This window comes from Stegodyphus dumicola, chromosome 10, assembly GCF_044657685.1.
Source record: "Stegodyphus dumicola isolate Sdum_Otavi_A_Nest chromosome 10, ASM4465768v1".
In the NCBI taxonomy this organism is placed as follows: Eukaryota; Metazoa; Arthropoda; class Arachnida; order Araneae; family Eresidae; genus Stegodyphus; species Stegodyphus dumicola.
In genome coordinates this window covers 42,472,379-42,495,899 of record NC_140777.1, presented here as the reverse complement: position 1 = coordinate 42,495,899, position 23,521 = coordinate 42,472,379, and the positions used below count along the sequence as shown (strand labels likewise).

General features: G+C 32.7%; 1 protein-coding gene across 5 annotated transcripts in view; it reads right to left on the bottom strand.

Annotated features, from left to right (window-relative positions):
- Positions 1 to 23,521, bottom strand: part of LOC118195368 (uncharacterized) — a 104,160-nt gene that overhangs the window by 61,664 nt on the left and 18,975 nt on the right. The gene's annotated exons all lie outside the window — the stretch shown is intronic.

Genomic DNA, 23,521 nt, shown 5'->3' with positions numbered 1-23,521 from the left:
ATAAAAAAAAACTCGTTCATTTAGGAAGCATGCAGATTTAATGCTTGAACGTACGTTTTTGATCCCATTTAAATTTTTACTGGCGATTTTTTTATGCATGTGTATGAGTCTACATATAAATCAACTATCAGTACAAGCTGTCAATGCTCCGGCACTAGTCGTTAGATCCTTCGGACTCGTGATTTTCATCGCTTCTGCTCTATCTGCGGATTTCGTCTCAGCGAAGCCTTTCTTTTCATCGCTCTTGCTCCAGCCGCAAACCGCCTCTGCGGAGTCCTGATTATTTGCTCTTTTCACTTCCTCGGAGCTGTACCTTTGAGTTGCATTTTGATTGTGTCATAGTATAGCTATGTATATAAGTATTACCTTTTTATACAATATTACTGTAATATTAAAGTAAAATAATAAATTACTTTTTTATTTATTTGCTTATTTTACCAACATCTTATAATCAAGAGCTATGAATTTCTCTTTCATCTACCTTGGAATAAGTACATATTTATAACATTAATTTTCCTATCTAATGTACTTTTTCAGGGTTGCAGAACAAAGTGTGGACCCTACCGAATACAAAACCTATCGTTTTTTCAAATAAAAAAAAAAAAAAAAAAAAAAAAAAAAAAACGGAAATGCTAATATTGTCAACAGACAGTTTCCTCTTGTTTGAGATCCGCCTTCAATCCAAAAATTTGCTTTTACAATGTGCTTTGTCGTAGCAACAAAATATCAGTTATAGTAATAAAATAATGTAATTTTTAATAAAAGTGAATTTAATTTTAATTATATTTAAAGTTTTATCAGTTTTCTTATTCCAGAATTTTATTGTTGTCCTATGTAGAAAGGTTTTCTAGAGAATCTCAAAAGTACAATTGAAAGAAATCAGTCCAGGTAGTGAGCGGTTTGGTAGAGTTGATTCCAATAATCCCACTCCTTTTTCAATTCTTTCTGCTTTTCCTTCATCTTTGCACATCACTCTTGATCCACGCCTGTTCCAAGCACATTCGTCATGGTCATTGTTAGTGAGCGGTGAATCGTTAAAAAGAACAGATTCACGTTTCACTTTAGTGAGCGAACGGTTCCTATCTGATCCCTTAAAGGAGAGGCTCTGCCCGTCTCTAATAACGAGGGCTAAATTCATATTATTTCTTAAAAAGAAACAAATTTAGGAAAATGATATTAAATTTGGCTAAGAGAATTTCGAGGAAGAAGCTTTTAAGTATGTTTAGGAAGATATATATATATATGGTTAAAGGGCTAATAATACTTTCTGACTTTTCTGACGGGTACGGCATTTCGCTAAGACAGCTAAGATTTCTTAAACCTGTCATGAGAAAGAGGTTTTTTTAAAATTTTACTGTCTTAATTTCCTGAATATATATCAAGATGCACGTATCTATACTCTCTTACAGACGTTAAAAATATTCTAGGCCGTATATAAGGCCTTGCAAATCAGAGTGTTTTAAAAAGCGACTGAGAAAGTGAGATCCAGTCATCAGATACAGCTAGTAGTGAATTATTATCCACCACATTTCAATTCTATCAATCTAGAGTCTTTTGAAATATTCCGATGCAGAAAGGTACCAAAGCGAGCTATGACCTCGCCGGGATTCTAACTCATCACCTTCTGATACTAGCCGGGTTTGCTTTTAAATCACACTCCGAAGGCACGCGGTAAGGAAGAAGAAAATTCTTTCTATATTTACTTCATTTTTCTGGATATAAATTTTACCATTTTTAACTAGAATTTTTAGGAATCTCTTAACTTGTCAGATATATAGTAAATGCATTTAGAAGGACCCACCAGTGTCTGCATGATTAAATCTCTGAAATTCTGTCGCTGAACGCTGGTAGTTCAACCAGGTGTTAAAACTCGGGGGGGGGGCAATGGGTTGGCTGATGATTTCGTGGCTTCTTTCGCGTATAACGTGTTTACGAGCCAGTTTCACGTTCCGTCCCTCAGAATCTCGTGTGTTTTGCTGTATTTAAATAACCTAACCTAATCATTCTAGGAAAAAATGCTATAAAATTCTTCTCTGATTTTGATCAAGTTTCTTTAAAATAAAATATCAAGGTATGAAGTGAATCAGTTTCATAAACTGGTGTATGAAAAAAATTGTCCAGTACTGTAACTAAGCATAGAGAAAAAGTCATTAGTTGCTAAAACGAATCTTATGCCAGTAAGTAAAACAAAGCATTAGAAATACTTTTTATTAGGAAGAATAACGCTTGGAATGTTAATAAAGATTATGACATGTATATACCATAAATATATCAATTAGATATGTTATTAAAAATTAAACAAAAAGTGCATCTGCACTGAGATAAGTATATATGACATTAGAAAATTTTTTAATCAATTATAATAATACCTGGAATTCTATAAAGTATCAGTTTAATAACTACATAATAAACTAAATTAGTTTTAAGTAGTATCAGTTAAAAATATTATTAATAATAAAACAAAGATTTCAGTAATTTAAATGCGCTTATTACTTGTAAGTAGTTCGGCTTTTTAATAAATTAGCAATTGATTAAATTTGAAATAAAAATTATAATATCTTATGCTTTATCAAATGAAAACGCTATGACATCTGGCTATTTTCGTACAAAATAAAAAAAAAAAAAAAAAAAAAAAAAAAACTGATATTTCGTTCGCTCACTGGCAACACCCAAAGTCAAGTACATGATAAATGCATAGTAGCGCAACCTTTGTGAAAATGTCTTCTAAAATTCCAAATTCCATAAAAATTTAATGTTCAATTTCTTTATAGTCCTCTAGAATTACGGCCTCATTTCTTATAAACTAGGTCAAAGGTCTTCTATAAAATTCTAAAGAAATTTAGATGTAGTTTCCTCATAATTATGTACAGAGATTCTATAAAGATTTGTGTAAAATCTTCTGCAGGGATTTGTGCAAAAAGTCTATAAAATTTTGTACAGTATATCTAGAGATCCCACATACGAAATCGAATTAATTATGCGCATAAAATCAACTAACAGAATTCTGCTGAAAATATCATATCCAGTTTATAAAAATCTGTGCCATAATTCTAAAGAATCCTAAACAAATTACCTTAATTAAATTTTAGAATTAAACTTTAGAAGTCTCTAGAAGATTTTGAGTATTTAAAAGCATCATAAAAGTAGCAAATGTTTCTTTTGGGATTGAAAAGAACAAAATAATTTCCATTTTTGAATAGAATTTTTAACCTTGTAAAAAGGGTGATGTGATATGTGACATGGAGGACGGAGGGGAAGAGGAAGGAAACTTTCGGAATAAAAACAGATATAATTTTCTTCTAATAAAAATTTTTAATACTTTTTCATTTAATATTTAAACAAAAATAGATATATTTTAAATAATAGTATGCTTAATTAAAATTGAAAAACTATTTTTCTTATCAGGGATACATATACTATAATTAAAAGTATTTGTGTAAAGCGTTACAACTTTATTATTTAATAAAAATTAGCATAAATTTAATTTTTTAAATCATTTTTTGATTTGAATTGATTTTACGCTTTTAAAAGATTTATGTTTTGTAACAGATAAGTAATATTTAACAAAAAATTGCACAGAATGTTACATAAATTTAGATCAACACTTATGAATAAGAAGTGATTATTTTTGCTCTTCTTTATCTCATAGGTTGCATTCAAAACTTAAGATTTGCTGCGATTGCAGTTTGAAAATTTATCAATCTATAAAGATTTTATAAATTTTCTATATGATTTTTGTAAAGCAGCATTTCTATAAAACTCTTTTCTATGAAAGGCTCACCAGCGGCCGAGCGGTAAAGTCGCTGAACACTGGTAGTTCGGTCCGAGGTTCGAATCCCGCGCACGGGCTGACTGCATGGGTGTTTTCGTGGTCTTCCCCATGTGTAATGTGTATATGAGCCAGTTTCCCTTAGAAAGTCCTCCACGAAGGCATCCCTCCCCTTAGGCAGATAGCCCTCGAGGCTTTGCCATAATCACACACACACACTTTTCTATGAAAGATTTGTAAAATTTCTACAGAATTTCATAGAGAAGCATTTCTATAGAGGGTTATTTATAACGCGCAGATCTTTATATCCTATAAGAATATTTATAGATTTCTATAAATTATAATCTAATTATTATAATCTCTGTAAGAATTTTTCGTAATAGAATACTCCAAAATTTTTGAAGGACTTTGTTAAAAGTTTTCGCCGTCAAAAATGTATGATTGTTTTTAATGGGAAAATGCGATGGATTATGAAAAGTGAATTGGTATTGTTTCGATTCGGTTTGAGAAAAAATATGTAGACCTTTAGCAATTGCACTTATATAACTGATTTCAAGATTCAAAAGCAATTTTTTGCCATTAAGTATCAGGTATAAAATCGCCAGTTTCTTTTAATTGACAGGAAAAGAACATCAGTATATGCTTTCTACTTTTCGTTATCTGCGTAATTCTGATTTTTTGACAAACGGGAAAAACCATCAAATGATAACATGCAGATAATTTTCTATAGAAAGACAATACACGTCGCAATTATGTTTTTTTTAATTCAGTTATTAGGAAAACGTTTTAGATGAAGTATTTCATGTCTTTAATATTTTGTTCTGACTCAAAAATAACTGTCGAGATAAAACAATGTTTCCTCGTTACAATTTGATTCTTGGCTGAAAATACGTATGAAAGGAAATTATGCTTGATATCTACTTTGCAATCGGATTTTTACAGAGAATAAAAAGAATACAGCGATTACAGTGAAATGCCTGCGGACAAATGAAAAGTGTTTATTATAACAGAAATATTAAATCAAGTTCAATTATGTCGGTGTTTTCCGCTTTGTTAAACTAAAGTTGGAACGTAGATCCAAACAATATCTATTTCAAACAACAGAAGACTTCAACACTTTTCATTCTTCAACGCATTGCTCACGAACTGCAATATTGGCACAGCTAAAAAAATGAAGTTTTGAGATAAGTGTGTTTGAATTTTCTTTGGATTTGAAATGTAAGAATCACACGCTTAATTGGTGGAAGCTATTAAAAGGCTTCGCAGAAGTTCTGTTAATAACAGTAATTATAAAATGTTATAAAATTACCATTATTTAATAATAAAGTTTACCAAATTGTATTTATTTGCTTTTCTGGATTGTATGAAATACATTTAATTACATTTGTTTACTAATTTAGGTTGTCTTTCATTTTCATATACTGATGATATAAAAAAATTTCAGTTACAGTATTTTCTGTATAAAATAATCAGGATGTTTCTCAGATAAAAATTGTCTGTTACTCACAGTAAATATTCAGAGTATCAAAAAGAAGTATTCATTGAATACTCAGCTTGAATCAGAGTACCTTATTTATGGAAAAAATTAAGTACCTGACCGTAGCTGAAATATTGATTATAATTATCCTTACACATTAATTATTAGCAAAACAAATCATTCAGTTATAATTATGAAGAAAGAATTTAAAAGTATTTGGTACCCTCAAATAAATTTACGCGAGTGTTTCCCCATTTCTTCTCTCTCGGACTTAGTTTAGTTGCCCCATATTTTTGTAAGCAACTTTTGTAATGCTTTTTCCTTGATGTTTCCATGCTGCTTCCCATTTCATATGCTTATTTTGATTAATGATTAATCCAGCTCTGGTCTGTGTTGTCCAACATGATGTCTATTGAGACCACCAAGCAGGTAGCAGGTCCCTGATTCTCTCCTTCGAGCATCCGAGAAAGGGACCGGTATGGCATCATGTTGACGGACACACAGATATTTATGTCATTGGCAGAGGATCAATAACTGCTTTTGAGGTTTAGGAAAAACATCTTAGAGTGCTGACCTTTTTATGGATATTAGTCGGCTTCAGTTCAGGAGGATAGCATTCTTCCACATAGAGCTAATCTAGTGAAGTCGCTTATGGAATGCGAGGATACTACTCAGGTGAACTGGACAGCCAGATGTACAGATAAAAACATAGCAGTTTAGTTGGGATGATCTTGGTGCAATTGCATTTTGTCTCTTTCTCCCAGAACTTGAATCTAACTTTGCTGCAGGAGTGAGACCGACTGTCACAGAGATTTATAATAACATGCTTCATTTTCAGTATGAAGTCCTGTTGTGAGGATTGTATGACTATTATATGGGATCGTACCCCTAATTAGCCTTCTTTCCTTAATTAATTGTATTTAACTAGCCTCCTTTTTTTACATATTTTGTTCAGTCTTGCAACCGTTACTTTTAATCTTCCTGTGCTGATGATCTTTAAGTCCGATCATTAGTGCGAACTGTAACGTATTTTTGTATTCCGTAGATGTATATCTGCGATGTTATCATCCTGCGATGATTTATTTTTTACCACGCTGACTATAACTTACGCTATTGTGAGACTATAACTTACAACTGCAAAATTTTTGCATCACTTATTTCCTATCACTATGTTTTATACCACGATATTTTAAAACTGTAATGTGTTTCTCTTGATGATTTGCACTCCGGCATTTCCCCTTGCATTATTTTCTTCCCGACGTTTTTGGCGCGATATTTTCGGCGGACACAAACCCTTAATGTCGTCCCCTGTATACGCAATTAATTAGAAGTTGATAGTTATACTTGTATATCAATTTCAAGTAATCAATAACTCAGAATTTTGAATTTTCAACTCCATATCCTTGCTCCTTTATTTATTATTTTCTTACTATTGCTTTAAATTATTACTTTTTTCATTTCGAGCATTCAATTTTGATAATAATGTAACAGTTTTTTAAAGAAAGTTTAAATTGCTTAATAAACCAGACCACCTTTCCTCTGATTGCGTAAATACTCGTAATAAGCAATCACTCGTATTCCAACTCTACACTTTGATTGATTTGACGCGAATGGCGAATTTTTTTATTCTTCTCTTCACTTAGTTTTTTTCAAAATGGAATTGAACTGATCTGACTTTAAAGGATTTTCCTCAAATGACGTCATAAAGGTGTGTGTCAAATTAGCTTGTTGCATTTGGTCAGTGATGAGAGAGGTTCTAAGTGCTCCTTTACGTCAGAGCAATTGTGACTGACGATTTGCTAGAAATATTCTTTAGAATTTACGAGAAAGCTTACAGCACGACATGAAGAAGATGTCACGCATCAAGTAAAGTTGAAAGACATCAATTTCCGTGACCCTTCTCAAGCCAAAAAAAAAAAAAAATTCTTCATTGAATTTCGTAATTAGTCTAGTACACATTCCATATAACGTACAACAGTGAGACGCCTGAATTAATCCTTAGCTAATATGCAGCCCTTTTTTAAACAAGATTGTTGTAGGGTTGCCATTGATCTGGAAACTAAGTCCTACTAGACAGGTTATCTAGTAGTCGCTACGTCTTAAATATTCAGATTTAAGTAGCCTTTTATTTTAATCTAATAGGAACAGAAGGCATAGCTTCTGCCAAAGACAAATAATACTGCTTCTGTCTAAATTAAATTAAACAATAACAGACAATTCAGTTCAACGCTTATAACATAGTCTACGACCATACATTCAATAAGATAAGTTATAAGCTGGTTCAATTATTCCCCGGCGCTTAAGCTCAAAGCATCGGCTAACGAGAGACTTTTAAAGCCCGAATACCACTTTTATATTGAGCTGCTAAAGAAACTAAAAGCAGACACAATTGCCAGAAACTCTCTTTCTCTAGGATTCAAAGCCCTCAGCTTAAAAACTCTCCAAGATAATTTGCATTCTGGTGAGGAATAAGCAAGGAAGAAGTTATAGTAAAGATCAAAATTATAATAACTGGTTAATTAACATAAGATACGTTACATAGTTAACTAATTAGTTAGGTTTTCTACAATAAAACTCTACATTTTTGAATGATGCTTCTGTGATAAATTCCTGAAGAAAATATAGTTATAATGCATGTTGCTAACAATTTATATATTTCATAAAACTAATATGAATTACAGATAAAACACGGCTTAAATTCAGCATATATAATGCTTAAAAAATCCAGTACATATAAAATCAGCATAAATAAGTATCGGCTTAAATTCAGTTTATGTATATGATGTATGTATATGTAATAGCTTTAGCAGTATTTGTATATGCCGGCGCCCCAAATAACGAGATCTTGAGTATTTTGATGTATTATTTTATTATTTGTCAGCGATTTAACTTAATTTATTAAGATTTTATTCATCGTTTTACATTTTATTTAATTTTAATTATTTTTTATTAATTTTTTATTTAATTATTTTTTATCTTTTCTAGTAATATTCCATGGGCTGCTGCGCTTCTAACTTTAGGAATGAGTCCCTAAACATATTTCTAGTGTGTAAAGAATTAAGCATTATTTAAAATACTTAGATGTAATTTAAGGAACGAAATATGCAAAATATTGTTTAGTTTCATGGTTTAGTAAAACACCATTCTGAATATTACTTACTGTTTACTATATCCCGTAAAATTAATTTCATAGATGAATGTGATATAGAAATGCGAAAATAGATAATACTAGTGTAAATGAAACTGTAATTTAGTTTTTAAAGTATATTTTGGGCTAATTAATCCATTTTTATGACTTAGAACTTTACTGTCATTTCTTCTTTTTATTAGTTTTCACCAGGATGTAAATGAAATAAGAATATTTAAAACAAAGTTCTTTCACATTTAGACTAAGAGCTTTCGGCAGTCATACTAACTGTGGTATTATTCTTTTACCCAACTTTGTGAATTAGTTACATGGCTTTAGCCATTTTGCTAGCCGCAGTCAAATCGCGCACTTAATAAGTGAACCAATGCTTGTTAGGCTGTTTACGTTATAGCTTCCAGGATTGATTTAATTTAAATTGTAGAATCACCTTTTCTGATAAGGATGTACCGCAAGCTGCAGAGAGAGTTCAGTTGTAAACACAAGTCGCGCATTTCGTACAGTTTAAAGCTTTTAATGAAAGGTTTGTTTAAACTTTCAACTTTGTTGCAGTAGTTTATTTCACAGATGGGCCGATAACTCGCTTGACTGTCTTAGTATGATTTAAGAATTTTAGTTAATTAGAGAGAGAGAGAAACACTATAAGTTGAAACTAAAGAAACCTAAGGTACTAAATTAGGTAGCCAGAGACAATGGGACAAAATAACACGTATTAAAAGAAGAAAAGCAGACAGGTTTAATATATTTCATAAAAACAGACAAACGAGATAAAAAATGCAGACTCGTATAAAATATCCATTAAATGATATCCATTATGGTCTAATTTGAAATGGCATTGTACCCATTATGATCTGCAAGAGATTATAAATAATGCATATATTTCCTGAGGTGAATGCTAAATAAGCAACAAACTACTGCCGATAGAAATAAAAGCATCGTCCAGCACAGATCGAAGATAAATTTCACTTTCTCTCAAATATTTCTTTACCTTTTACCTTGACTGCGTAACCGTGACCCAGACAAATCGCCTCACGTATCAAACCTTGGGCTCGAAACCGAATTAACTCTCTCTCCTGTTATCTCAGGCACAGGAGACTATTTCTGCCATCGGTTACCCTAGTTTTGCTTTTTGATTCGAATTACGCGGGTTTTTGTTTTCGACCTCTTGGAATACTCCTGGCCTCTTATAAAAGAACGGGTCAAATGAGTTGTTACCGTTCTGTCTCCCCTTCCCTTCCTCATTACGTGAATCAACACAATTGAAAAGTATATGCATATGGTGTAACGCTCCTTGCAAAATCAACTTTCGAAGAATACTTTTTAGTCAAAAAAAATGTGCTTGCTCACGTGCAGGGAAAAAAAAATAAAAAGCAGTTATAAGGAGTCACCAATACGCTACTAGTTGACGCAGGTGCTGATGAGCCTATTGTTTTAAGTTACCGAAGGAAAAAGGGTTCATTGTTTAGAAATAGAATGGTTTTTCCTTAACAAAAGTACAGTAGCAACAGTATATGTTAGCTAAGACAATAGGTTAAAGCATAAATATTAACTTTTTTTAATGAAAATTAAACATATTTTTATTTTTGGTTTACAGGAAGAAACTTTTTTGCCCAAAATTGAAACTCTAGCTAATACACTAACAGCTAAAATTGTAAAATTAATGTTGAATTCTGAGAATTCTTGAGGTCAAGTACAGCGTTTTCCAAACTTCGGTAATTCCTTTACATTAAAACGTATTTTTTTTTTTTTTTTTTTGTGAGGAACAGTTTTATTACATTTTTTTGTCATTAAACATTTTTGAACTTAAGACAGAGTGATTTTGGCTGCGCGTGCATGCTGTAATTATTCGGTTTTGCGTTATTTCGCTGCCAGCAAATTGATTTTGACTCTCGGGTTAGAATTACTAAACCATCTTAGAGTAAGATTTAAATCATGTATCTTTAGCTAGCTTTCCACGTTTAATTTGAATTTGACGACTCCTATTTATTTGCATCACTATGAACTGTGATGATGTTGCTAGCATAAGAAAGTGCTTGTATGTTCTAAATTCTGTTTAAAAAAAAAGAGAATGTTTAAACCTTTCCGCGACATTCCAGGCCTAACGATATTTCGCTTTACGTCCGTTGGGGTGTTAATGGACTAATTTTTAGTTTGAGATCAAGTAAAGCCCCATAAAGTAATATATATAAAGTTTACTGATAGACATAGTAGTTTTATGTATGAGTTTATTTTCGTCTGAAAATATCTTAAGACTTTATCTGAAGCAAATGATGGTTGAAGAAAGAGTAAGCTAAAAGTGCTATGCTGTTTTTTCAAAAATGTTTCATTCACCACTGTGGTATCAGATGTATCAGCGTTTAGTCACTTTGTATGCACAAGAAAACGTCTCGAGTTTGTAAATCAATAATCGAGGATTTTATAAATAGCCGATGTGAATTTTTGCGAATATCACTGTATAAGTAAAGATTAGGTTAGTTTATTTGATGTAGGAAAATCACAAGACATTTTTCTAGAAAAGGTAGGCTTGTCTTCATGGAAGACTTATGCATGAGGTAAACATCGAAAATACCATGTTTGTTTGTTTCTTGCACTCTGGAAAAAGATGACACTTAGAGACACCATATTTAGATTATACATACTTCTTCACCCGAACATGCGAACTTTGAAACAAGACTTTAATTTTTTTTAATTAGCCAAAACGGCGTTAGCTCAGACGGGCTATTAATTTCGTTTTGGCATTTTGCTTTGAAAACTTTAAATGTCCGCTTCGCTTATCAAACTGTTAACACCAAATATTATAGCCCTGTGTTGTATTTAAAGAAATTAAGGAATCTGCACAAATATATGTATGTTTCACGCATTGTGATAAGACAACGGTACCTAGAGCTACCAAATTTTGAATAACATAATCCTCTACCGAATATGGAAGCCCTAATTTGGAATTGGAATTTGTTTTATTGTCGATTTCATATTTTGTAACACTTAAACGTATTTTAGATTAACAAACTCAAGGGTTTTCAAAGCGAACAAAGGCAACACTATACGGAAAAAAAATATTTTTATCTCCAAGGGCAGCGCGCTAAACTGTGTTTCGGAAATTCTAAAGATATACTCATTTAAAAATTATTTTGGGATATTGCTGTTGAATTGAATTTTATGGTTTAAGTGCGAAGAACATGATATTTAACGAATAAATATAACGCGCAAAATGTTAGAAAAACGAATTTCTGGGCGTAATGTGAAATCTAAAAGCTTTCAGATTTTTTTTAATATTTTAAAATTTTTTTTTTAATTTTGCATATTTTTTTTTTTTTTTTTTTTTTTTTTTTTTTTTTTTTTTTTTTAAGTCCAAAGGGGCTTTGTCCCTGAAGGATTATTGTTTTCGTTTTGCGATTTTGCGTTGGTTCACTATAAATGTCCGTTTCTCTTTTCAAACTGTTGCCACCAAATGTTAGTCTTGCATTATATTTGAAGAAATTAAGCAATGAAAAATCTGCATAAATGTTTATTTCTCGCATTGTGATGAAACAACATTACATAGAGGCATCGAATTTTGAATAACGTAATCCTACTGCGAATATGGGCATGTGAAAGCCCAAATTTGAAATTTGGAATTTGTTTTTTTATCGATTTCATCTATTGTAAAACTTTAACGAATTTTTGATTAACAAACTCAAGGATTTCAAAGCGAGCAGTGGCAACGTTGTACAGAAAAAACATTTTTATCTCCAACGCGCGAGTCTGTATCGGAAATTCTAAAGATATGCTTAAATTAAAACTTTTTTGCGATATTGCTCTTGAATTTTTACTTGAACTGAATTTTATGGTTTAAGTGCAAAGAATGCGAAATTTAATAAATAAAGGTAACAGATAAAATGTTAAAAAAATCTGATGTGTACACCACATGACTTCCTTGTACGGAATATTAAATTATACGCATTTGTTCATTGCATTTCTTTTAGACTTATTGGATTTAATTAAATCTCCTTCGCCGACAGCGCATAAACCACAATAGAATAAAAGCATTCTTTAAAATTAACTCTATTTGTTTAACATAGCGACACTCTGGCACTAGGTTCACTTAACAGTATTATATTTCAGTCATATTATAACTCATAATGCACAAAATTTATATCATTTAAAGAATAAAATTATCTAATCGTTGCCACATGTTCTTTTAAAATACTATAATAAAGCTAGAACGATGTAAAAAAGAAATTAACCAAACAAAACAAAAAAGAAACAGTTTTTCACAGACGATTGAGTATTTCTCATTCAATTAATTCAGTTTTCCCTTCGCAAGAAGACAAAAATACATAAAAGCTCAAAATATCTGTATTAAAAATTGCTAATTATTAAAAATTAAATTACTAATTATTAAAAATTAAGTAAATCTTAAACACTTATTTCCTCGAAAAAATTCCAGAAAGGATTAAGCATGATTTAATTCGCAATAATAAATGAAGGCGTTTTTTTTTGTTGTTGCGAAGCTTAGTCTCTCTAGATTGGCAACAAATCTACAATTCTGCTGTTTCAAATGTAAACAGATATGTCCGCCATGTTATTTAAAACTTAACCGCACTTAAACAGCTTTTAAATTGTTGATAATTGTACAAATATTGCTTCCAGAATTACGAAAGGCATAAAAACCTTAACCGGAAGATAAGAATAACATAATTGAATCATTTTTAATGCAAAAAATGTACAATTTACAAACACATAAGAGTAAAGAAACTGAGATCACTGTGCCGAGTAACAAAGTGGATATATATATAAATATAGTATTTATATAGGTTTGGTGCGGCCGATTGCAACCAAAATACGAGGTGCAGATCTACATGTTATAGCAGTCCTATATACAAAATTTCAATGTTCTGAGACTACTCGTTTTTGAGTTACGCGAGATAAGTACGTACATAAGTACGTTCGTACAGACGCCACGAAAAAAGGAAGTAAAAACGCTCCTTTAGACGTAATTAAAAATCTGAAAACCTTTCAGTTTTTTTTTTTTTTTTAAATTTTTCGTCAATTTCTCCAATTTTGCAAAGTTTTCCTCTTTCCAAGGTATACAGATATAAGTCAAGGTAATATGCGGTCCTCCTTGCATGAAAAAGATCTACTCTTTCGCTGAGAGATACGAGCATTAGCAGTTTCTCCGTTTAAAGTTTCATATATATTTTGTTTATATCTTTTAATTCTCAATATTTCAGTTCACACATTTTAACAACACTGAAAATTCAAAGTTCCTTCTTGCTGAAACGGATAAACTAGAAATCATTCAAGATTTTTACTGGAAATGCAAAAGATGTTTTGAAATTTTGCGTGTAATGTTGACAAGTATTTTAATTTCGCTCTCCAGCTCCTGTAAATATATTCAAAACTGAGTATGCATCGCAGTTGTGATATCTAGAAATCACTGGTTAAAAAAGTGCGGTATCTGTTAAGAACAGCTGCTTGCGGGCATTTTAAAAGCATTGTCTAAAAATATGCTAATAAATTTGAAAAGGTAGCTTGAGCTTTTTAGATGTAATACAATTGCATTACATCTAAAAGTATTACTGATGAGACTATGTATTACATCTTTTAGATGCAATACAGAGTCTATAATAACATGGTATAGTATGAAATACATCTTACATGCATTGATATGTATATAGCGTTTTATGAATTCTTGTAATATGTTATATATCTCAATCTCATGTCTAGTTTATACAGTTTGTCTCTATCATAACGCCTATAAGTATGGATTAGAGCCGTAATGTATGATAACTTAGGTTAATAATATACGCAAATATTCAAAATTCTAACTACACATATCTAATTAGACATTGCATTATTATGCACAATATTTGCTTGCATGTTATATCATTATTTAATTATATAATGTTGGTAACAGGGTATACATATTGCACATCGACCTCACATCGAAAACTTTTTATAGCTGATACACTGGGCAATGATCCGCTTAATGGAAGAGCAAAATCGTTGCAATGTAAGAGCAAGTCATTGGAAAATCCAATTATATCCATTATTATATAATCTGGAATCTGTATGCATGTGTGTTTGTTTCAAGTACTGTGAAAAATGATAGCACCTAGAGCCGTCAAATTTTGATCACACATACTCCTTCACCCGAACCCGAGCATGCGCAGTTCAGAGCCAAATTTCAAATTTGTTTTTTATTTACTTTATGTTCCATGTGAACTTGACGAAAGTATGGTTAACAAACTCAGCGGTTTAAAAGAAATGTTTATGTTTCAATTTTAATTAGAAAATTTAACGATTTACAAGAAATGCTTTCGTCTCGACAAAGTATAAGAAATTTCTCTTTGAAATGTAAATCAAGAAATTTATTAATTTAAAATAAATGTGTTACCACTGCCCGAAAAAAAATATTTTTATGTTCCATGAGTCGTGTGTTGCGTTTGAACGCTTGAGACTTTCAGCTTTAATTTCAAATTTAATTTGTCTCTTATTGACTAGTAAAATAATTGATGTAAAAGCAATAAATGCAGTTCTTCATTTCGATTATTATTAATTACTAGCTGGACCCATGAAATGACATTAGCCGGACTCATTAAAGCCGTTTTATGTTTTTCCATTTTCATAATAGTTATCTTAGGCGGCTGACCACGTAAACGGTTAGTTCCTTAAAACGTAGTTTATTTTTAGAATACTGTAATAGCTTATTTGCAATTTTAGTTAACTGACAAACTCATAAAAAATAATCTTAAAGGTTTCAGATTTTAAATCGCTCAAAGAACTCTTTTAAAATTTAATATGGTTTATCAATGGAGATTGTCGATACAGATGATTGAAATAGACTTGTAAACCATTTTCTAGGACATTAGATGACTATGCATTTACATGAGAATGTTATATTTCAAAAGTGAAAAAGTTGTAAACTAATTATATAAAAATATTTAATGTTTATAATTAGATACATCATGAATAAAATGCATTTTATTAAAATGCATTTGATTAAAAATGAAAATAATAATATTTTTAAGAACTGCATCTGTTACTTTTAAATACCTTAGTTAATCAAGCAATAACAGATTCAATTTAAAAATAAATAGCTTTAAATTGCACGTTACGGAATGACAACGAGATGGATGGATTGGATGGTAGATTTTTCTTGGCTCACAGTCTCAAGGTGCGTCATACACATGGTAAATAATTTTCCATTCATTGCAACAGTTTTAGAATATGATAATAAAAATTAGTATATTATAGATGAACTAAATGAAAACAATGTACATGAAACACAGATAATAATTTTAAAAACTGATAAAATTATTTGACGTAGAAAATAACAAAATTATAAGTACAAAAATACTAAGATCTTACTTTAAAACTCAATCAATTAAGTAATAAAGCCCAATTTCTTTTTAAATAATTAAATCAAGATCTCCTTCCTGATTATACGATCAAGAGACAAGTCACAGCTGCGAACATATTTGAAACAAAACTTTTTGAAATATAGGCATGGTACTAAAATGTGACGCATGGACGATCAGTATTACAGTGTGAACAAAGAGGTTCACTCTCAGCTTTTAACGGGTAATTGCTTGTAATTCTAGTGATTAATCTTAAGACGGGTTAAAATTACTTCTTCCTTCCGGTTTCTAGTGGCATTCCAATACTCTGCATTAGATTTGACGCTTCTTAACTTATTAGCAAGCTGATTATTCCAGAATAATTGTCATTTATAATTTATTCACTTTTGGAAGACATTTCTTATATCACTATAGGGAACAAGCCGACATGACCAGCAGACTCAGCAGACTTTGCAGTCATGTTTGCTAGCTCATTTTTCTGTATCTCTACATGCCGAAAGACCCAGTAGTTGCGAATCTGGTACCCACGACGTCTAATCTGCAGATTTATGCTATGAATTTCAGCTATTAGGGGATTCTGAGCGTCTGAAATTACTTCATGAGATTTTAGTGCTCAATACGAGTCAGTATAAATAACAAACATTTTTTGGCACTGTTTGGGAAAAAAGTGCATAATATATAGCCATTAATTCTGAAGTGCGCACAAAGCAAGCCTTTAGCAAACGTTTACCTCCACACTGTCGCCAATCACGAATGCTGCTCCAACGTGCCTTGCAGTTTTCGATTTTCTGTGCAAATGGAAATGTAACTACTGTGCTCTTCTCTGTCTCAAGAAAAATTTGGTGATATATCGTTTCGTTAAATACATGTAGAAGCCGAATATGAGCATATTCCCAAATATTTAAAATATTTTACAGGCTAGGCATTCTCATTATCTATCCAGTATTTTCCAATCAATGAGCGAACCCTCATAGAGAAGGAAGGCACACAAGATCGGAGTGCTCCAAATAAACGGTCACACGCGTCATCAAGCAGAAGAATTTGACAAGAATGCTTAGCTTGCGATACAATATTGAAATAATAGTAAACAGACAAGTACTCACGTCTTTAGTGACGGCTCATAACAGTCAGTATATAGACTTTGGACTGGAGATGTTCTGAATGCTCCAGAACAAATACGCAGAGCCTGAGGGTGAATAGGATCTAGTTCCAATAAAACTGAAGAAGACAACTGATCCACAGCCCAATATAAAGCGGAAAAAACTCTGTAAATATGAAAGCCCCGCTTCACACCTCAGGAGGTGTTCTCCAGAACGTTTAAAATATGCAATATCTTCAAATAGTTCTTCAAGTATCGCACATTTAGTTTAAGATTAGTTTTCGATCGAACAATGCACTCTAAAAAGTTTACATCGGATATAATTGGAATCAGTGACCTTTGAAGCTGTGTCTCAGATAGAGACTTCGCCTTCTACAGAACTTCATGATGCAAATAATTTTCCTTTTTGAAAATACAGGTCCATGTCTATTTGACCATTCTTTAATTGTATATAGAGCGATCTGCATTTATTTCTCCACGTATCTCAAATTTTTACCTTGACAACTTACTTGGGCGTCATCAAAATACAATGCCCCTGAAACGGTCGGAGGAAGTTCTTTTAAAACAGAATTTATTTTTAGACTGAATAAAGTAACATCTAAGACACAACCTTGAAGCACACTCTCTTGTTGCTGAAATTTACTGTACGAAACGGAGCCAATCCTTACTTGAAAAAAATCTTGCCTTCAGAAAATTTAGATCGAAATCGGTAGATTGCCGCGCAAGTCACTAGTGTGAAGATCACGCGAAATGCGAAATGATAAGGCATGGATTCGCGTGAAGATCACGCCAATCCATAACACGCGAATCCATGCCTTATCGTAAGCTTTTTCAGTATAAAAAAAGACGGAAGCAAGATGGTTTCTTTACACGAAGGCTTTACGGATGGAGGTTTCCAAAAGTAACATACTGTCAACGAGTGTCCTACCTCTATGGAAATCACTCTGATATGGCAAGATAGCATTGTTAATTTCCAATTAATACGTAAGGTGGGGTTTACCATTTTTTCAAAACGTTTGCAGAGTCAACTGGTAAACGCTATTTAGCCGATAATTGGAGGGATCATTTGGGTCTTTCCCTGCCTTAGTTATGCGAATGACTGTAGTTTTCTCCCATGCATTGGGAAAATTATGCTCCTTCCAAACTCGATTGTAAAGAATAAGAAGTGCAGTCAATGACTTACTGTCAGCATTTCATAACTGACACCATTTGGACCGGAATAAATTCATGTTTATGCAACAATGCTCAAGCATATTAAAATCGCCATTACAAAGCTTAGAGTTAGAAGAGTTGAACAGAATGGGAATTTTCTCGGAGTGTAGCTTGTAAGGAAATAAAATCTGGCGGGTAGTTGTTGCAGAGTGCAGCAAAGGCCTTCCCAATTACATTTACAATTTCATCCATCGTGCTAAACACTCGGCATCTTTTTCCAGAAAGAAACGTGAGTGGTTCTTATACATTCTCCATCCTTTTCGATCTCTCTTCCATACTTGTTTACATGGCATAGAGGAGGTTATTGACAACACGTAGGAAATCTATGAATCCCTCCGGCTCTGGCGGTTTACTTTTCTTCCATTGTCTTTTGTGAAGAAAGTGAGGTTTGACAAAGTGGTTTACATACTAAAGGGTACCCAGGCTTTTGTGCACTGTCACATTCACCGTTTCTGCTTGGCTTTGAGCATTTATGAAGATTTGCTGATGTTCGAGGTAAAGAGTTTGCAGATGCCTGGAAAATAGTATCTCTGATGGCATCTGCCTCTTCATCGATAAAGCATTATTGACCATTTCCTCGTTGATCTCCGCCAGCATTCAAAGAAGGTCCCAATCTGTTCTGTCAAAACTAAAACGTACATTTCTTCCAATAGCACTATATGAAACTCCTGAAAAAGAAGTAATGATCTAAAAATGGTCGCTTCCATACAAATCAAATCCGACACGAAAAGAGCAAAGCGACAAAAGTGTGAAGGCGAACAAGTGACATGAAACTTGTGGGCTAGTGGAATTAAGTGTCCTGACTGCCATTCAACAAGCATAACGAGTGATCCTCAACTATTTTCTCAATATGTCTCCCTCCGGACTTCATATCTTTACTTCTGCGGAGAAGGCTATGACCACTGAAGTCTCCTGGTAAGATGGCTCAAGCAGCTACTCCGTATAATCATTCAAATCTCTTTGAAAGATATGATCATTAGGTGGTAAATAAACAGAGCAAAATGAAATGAAATAATGAAAATTTACATGGCAGATCGACCACCTGGAGGTATGCTGTCAAAGAGGGTATTCCATGGAAAGGTTAAGCAAAGTGAAGAGACCTTGTAGAGTCATTAGGATTTTTTAAGCAGGAGACGGGAAAATTGTGCAATGCCCTCAACGGATCCTCTCGAATACGCGCCGACAGTGCTACCGTTACACCACGAAGGCATGCTGGAAGGAGGGAGAAAATATCATATATACTCCCCTTTTAAAGGGCAACTCAAAATTAGTGGACTAATCTCCAACTTCTTGTGGTTACGAATTATTGTTCACCACATTTTAATTTAGGCGCCACTATAGAGTCATTGGGATTTTTAAAACAGGAGATGGGAAAATTGTGCAATGCTATCGCCGGGACTCGAATCTGGACCTCTCGAATACACCCCGAGTCTGCTACCTTTACGTCACGAAGGCATGCTCTAAGGATGTGTAAAATACCTATTATTATTTCTTCGTGAAGCCATACCGCCGAAGCTTTGTTTGGTGCTCTTATTTAAGTATTGTTTCCTGGACTACCAAGCACACAGGATGATGGACATCGATCAAATGTCTGACGCTATCAAACTTTTGGTTGAACACTCAACAGTTCCATGCGATTAATGTGGCCATTATGTATGATCTTTATTCCTTCTGTACTGCTGCATGATTTTGCGTGGAAAAAGACGTTACAGGATCTAATACCTCTACTACTTCCATATTTTCTGAATCTAGAGATTTCGAAACATGTCGTCTATTGAGATATTATCAATACTTTTCTGCTTGTTATTTTTGGGCAATATTCTTTTATTTGTTTTGAACTACAGTTTCCTTTTTACTTCCTTGTACGAAGTAAAAAGGAAGTATTATAATCACTAAAAATTTTGGATATCATATTTCAGCGAAAATATCAATTTTGACCGCTATCGAATGCAATTTAATATTTTTGCGTGACATCTGTACGTAAGGACAGAATAAATGACTCTTCTTCCCCCCCCAAAAAAATTATAAAACTGATTTAAAATGGATTCTGAAGAAATTTTTTCGTGGCGTCTGCACGTATGTATGTATGTATGTATTTCGCATAACCCAAAAACGAGTAGCATCATAACGTTGAAATTTTTTTATATAGGACTGCTATAACATATAGATGTGCACCTCCCATTTTGGTTACAATCTGTGGCACCAAAAGTATATAAATATATCTACCCTACATGCTTAAAACTAAATAAAACAAATACAGAACAGCATAATGTAGTCTACCTTGATTTACATATTATTGATTACAATTTTATAAAAGTTTACGACAAAAGAAGAGAATTTAATTTTTCCACACTAAAATTAACTAACTGGAATTCAAATATTTCCAAAAGAGTCATACTTAACACAATTTATCAATTTTCACAGCTACTCAGAATAAAAAGAATCTGCAATACTGCAAAACGTGGATGGCTGATTCAGAGAATCTAATGTAAAAAATGTACAGATAATTCTTGTTTATACATTATCTTTCCTCCAAAATTTTGGCACATTACTTTTAATACTATTGTTTAAATAGTTTTAAATTTCTGTAATGGCCAATTTTACTGCTTTTATTAACAAATCGGGCCTTTTCGTTTTTCATAGTAGCTTGATCGCCCGCTAGCTTGAAGAATTACGACTTTTTATTAACCAATGGCTGTTTTTTCCTTTTGCTCTTGCTTTTGTGGCCAAGTTTAGTAGTTTTAGCTGAATTAGCCATTTTCACTTTCAGTAACAATTTTTTCTTCCAACTACATGACTGACGCCATTTTGAAATCTTTTCACGTTTTTCCTCGCTTTCCGACCCCCTTCGAAAATTAGAGACGAGTTACAGCTAACGGACAGTCTTTTTGTATTGGGTGATGCCCACAGAACATCTCTCCCCCCTACTTACGTCACACGACTGAAGTACACAGAAGGGAATTACAACTCCTTTTCAACTTAGTTTTAAGAGGGAGAGCTCTGCATCGCCACATGTCAGTTTTTTCTGTTTCTTTTGTTACAACTTTTTTCTTGGTCTTAGCAAGACCCACTATGTTAGTTTTCATCTTAATTTTCTTTTAAATTTAATTACAGATTTCTCAAATCTATAAAATTATAAATCTTTAAGCTTGCAGGCCCAGCCCGTATGTTTTTGTATATTTAGGACTAATAGCAGACCGCTATTTATTTTTATTTTAGTCTTGATTTAAGATGTAATCGGAATAGTTTTTACATATTTTAACATGTTAATGTGTCATTTTGTGCGGACGCGTCGGGAAATTGGAACATAGAATTGAGACTAATAAATTTTCCAAGACACTTTGTCTAAATTAAAAAATTTTGTAGCGAAAAAGTTTCAATTGTCTGTTTCGGAGAAACGCGTAATGGGGTTAGCTTGATTCGACGTTCAAATCAGAAATTTCCCTTGAAAAGCCAGTTTGGAAGTTGAGTTCAGCTAATTTACCACTTTCCGCCTTCTATTTTTATCTGATTTTGTTTTTTTTTAATGTTTTACTTGTTACTTGGTTTGATTTTCATATGTATTAATTTTTCAAATGGCACATCCATAGGTATTTTACTGTATTTTTTGCCTTTACTAGTTTCCAACGCTGAGTATTTTACTGTGTTTTTTTCCTTTCTCGTGTAGCATATTTCGCACCCTTCAATGACATTGTTTCTTAAAACGTGTTGAACTTTTTGGAGCCACAGCTCCTGGTAACTTTTAGGCGAGCTTACTACAATTTCTAATATATATATATATATATATATATATATATATATATATTTACATTAGCAGCCATATTAGTTTACATTTGAAACTTAGCAGAATTAAGGCAGTTTATACTTCAGTGCCTTTTTGCCGAGTGAGACCAAAAGTAAACTTTGGTTAAACTTTTTTTCGTTGTTTTGCTCACCGAAAAATCTTCCTTCTTGCCCGCTGGCCGAATTGTTTGCTTTTTCGTAGAAACTGTAACTTTAATTATAAAAAAAATTAATTGTTTTAACTGTACTTGGTGTTTTATGTTTTTTTATATCTTTCTATTTTTAATGAAAATATTTTGAATTTTTATGTAATTTTGCCTTGTCGCGAAGTGAGAACTGAGTTGTCACAGCCGCATTAAGTAAACGGCGCTGAATCGTATGTCAAAAATTGTTTCTTTTTTATTTGTTTAATTTGGTTTATACATCGTTTTAGACTTATTATAGTGTTTGAATAGAACATGTGGTAATTCTTCAGATGACATAATTTTTGTACACTCTGAGTTATAAAATGAATGAGATGTAACTCTGCTAAGTAAACCTAGCCTCCAAAGTGTCGCTATGGTAAAATATAGTAAACTTTAAAGAGTGCATTTATTCTTTTGTGGTTTGTGCTTCACCGACGAAGAAGATTTAATTCAAAATTCGCTAAGTGTTAATTCAATGTGTTTAAATGAAATGCAGGAAAATTGTGTGTAATTTAATATTTCGTACAAGGAAATGATGTGGTGTACACATCACATTTTTTTTTAATATGTGTTGGTTCTTTTTTGCTGATATTATGATTTTCTGTAGGTTTTTGGATATTTGATGGTGGAACTTTAGGTATACTGCGAGAGGTTTGAGTAATGGTAGATATAGTTGATTTTACAGTACTAGAAAAATACTTATATAATCATGATTGGGAATTTTGGGCTATACTCCTGGCTTCATCATAAGGTACGTTCCTTGATATTTTTGTATTCTGAGCTTCTTTTTCGGAATTTCACTTTGAGCACGAGCGAGAAAATGCTAGATGGTCGCACTTGAAGTTTCTGCACAATGGTGCAGCGATATAAATTTCCCCATCGGAACAAATCATTAAACTTCAAGCGCACGTCAGGTTGCCACCAAGATAAGTAATGGCTAAAACGCTGGCATTGCAAGCATCACGGAGGGTTTCAAGCAGACAGTCTTACGGGCAAAAATTTTCAACTTTTAATATTCTTTAGCAGATCAAGCGAATTTAAAGTCAGGATCACGTTTCATGTTGATCAAATGGCCCTCCTTTCACATCTTAGTTTGCCTAGCACCACAGGCATTTTGATCAGAAAGCTCAGAGACGAATTCTTCTGAAACAAACAGAAGATCGACTTCCATGATGATACCTCGATAAAAATTCACTATCTTATGTGCAGTTACAGTGACTGGTTTGCTAGAGATTGGCTATCGGAAGTAAGGAAGTACACTGGGTGGCCAAAGTCATACGATAAGTAAGTCTCCAGAACGGAGATGCCTTATATTTCTAGGCTGACCAATACAAGAATGAATATATTTATTTATTAAGAAAGGAGACATCTTACGCAGTTCGCCAGAATGGCTACAGACAACTAGTAAATGCGGACAATGTTTTAGATTATTGGTGTTTGCGTCTGTGAGTATCTTTTTAAGGTAGACTTATAAGAAGAATCATGACTTTGCTGGACTTGACTAGAATCGA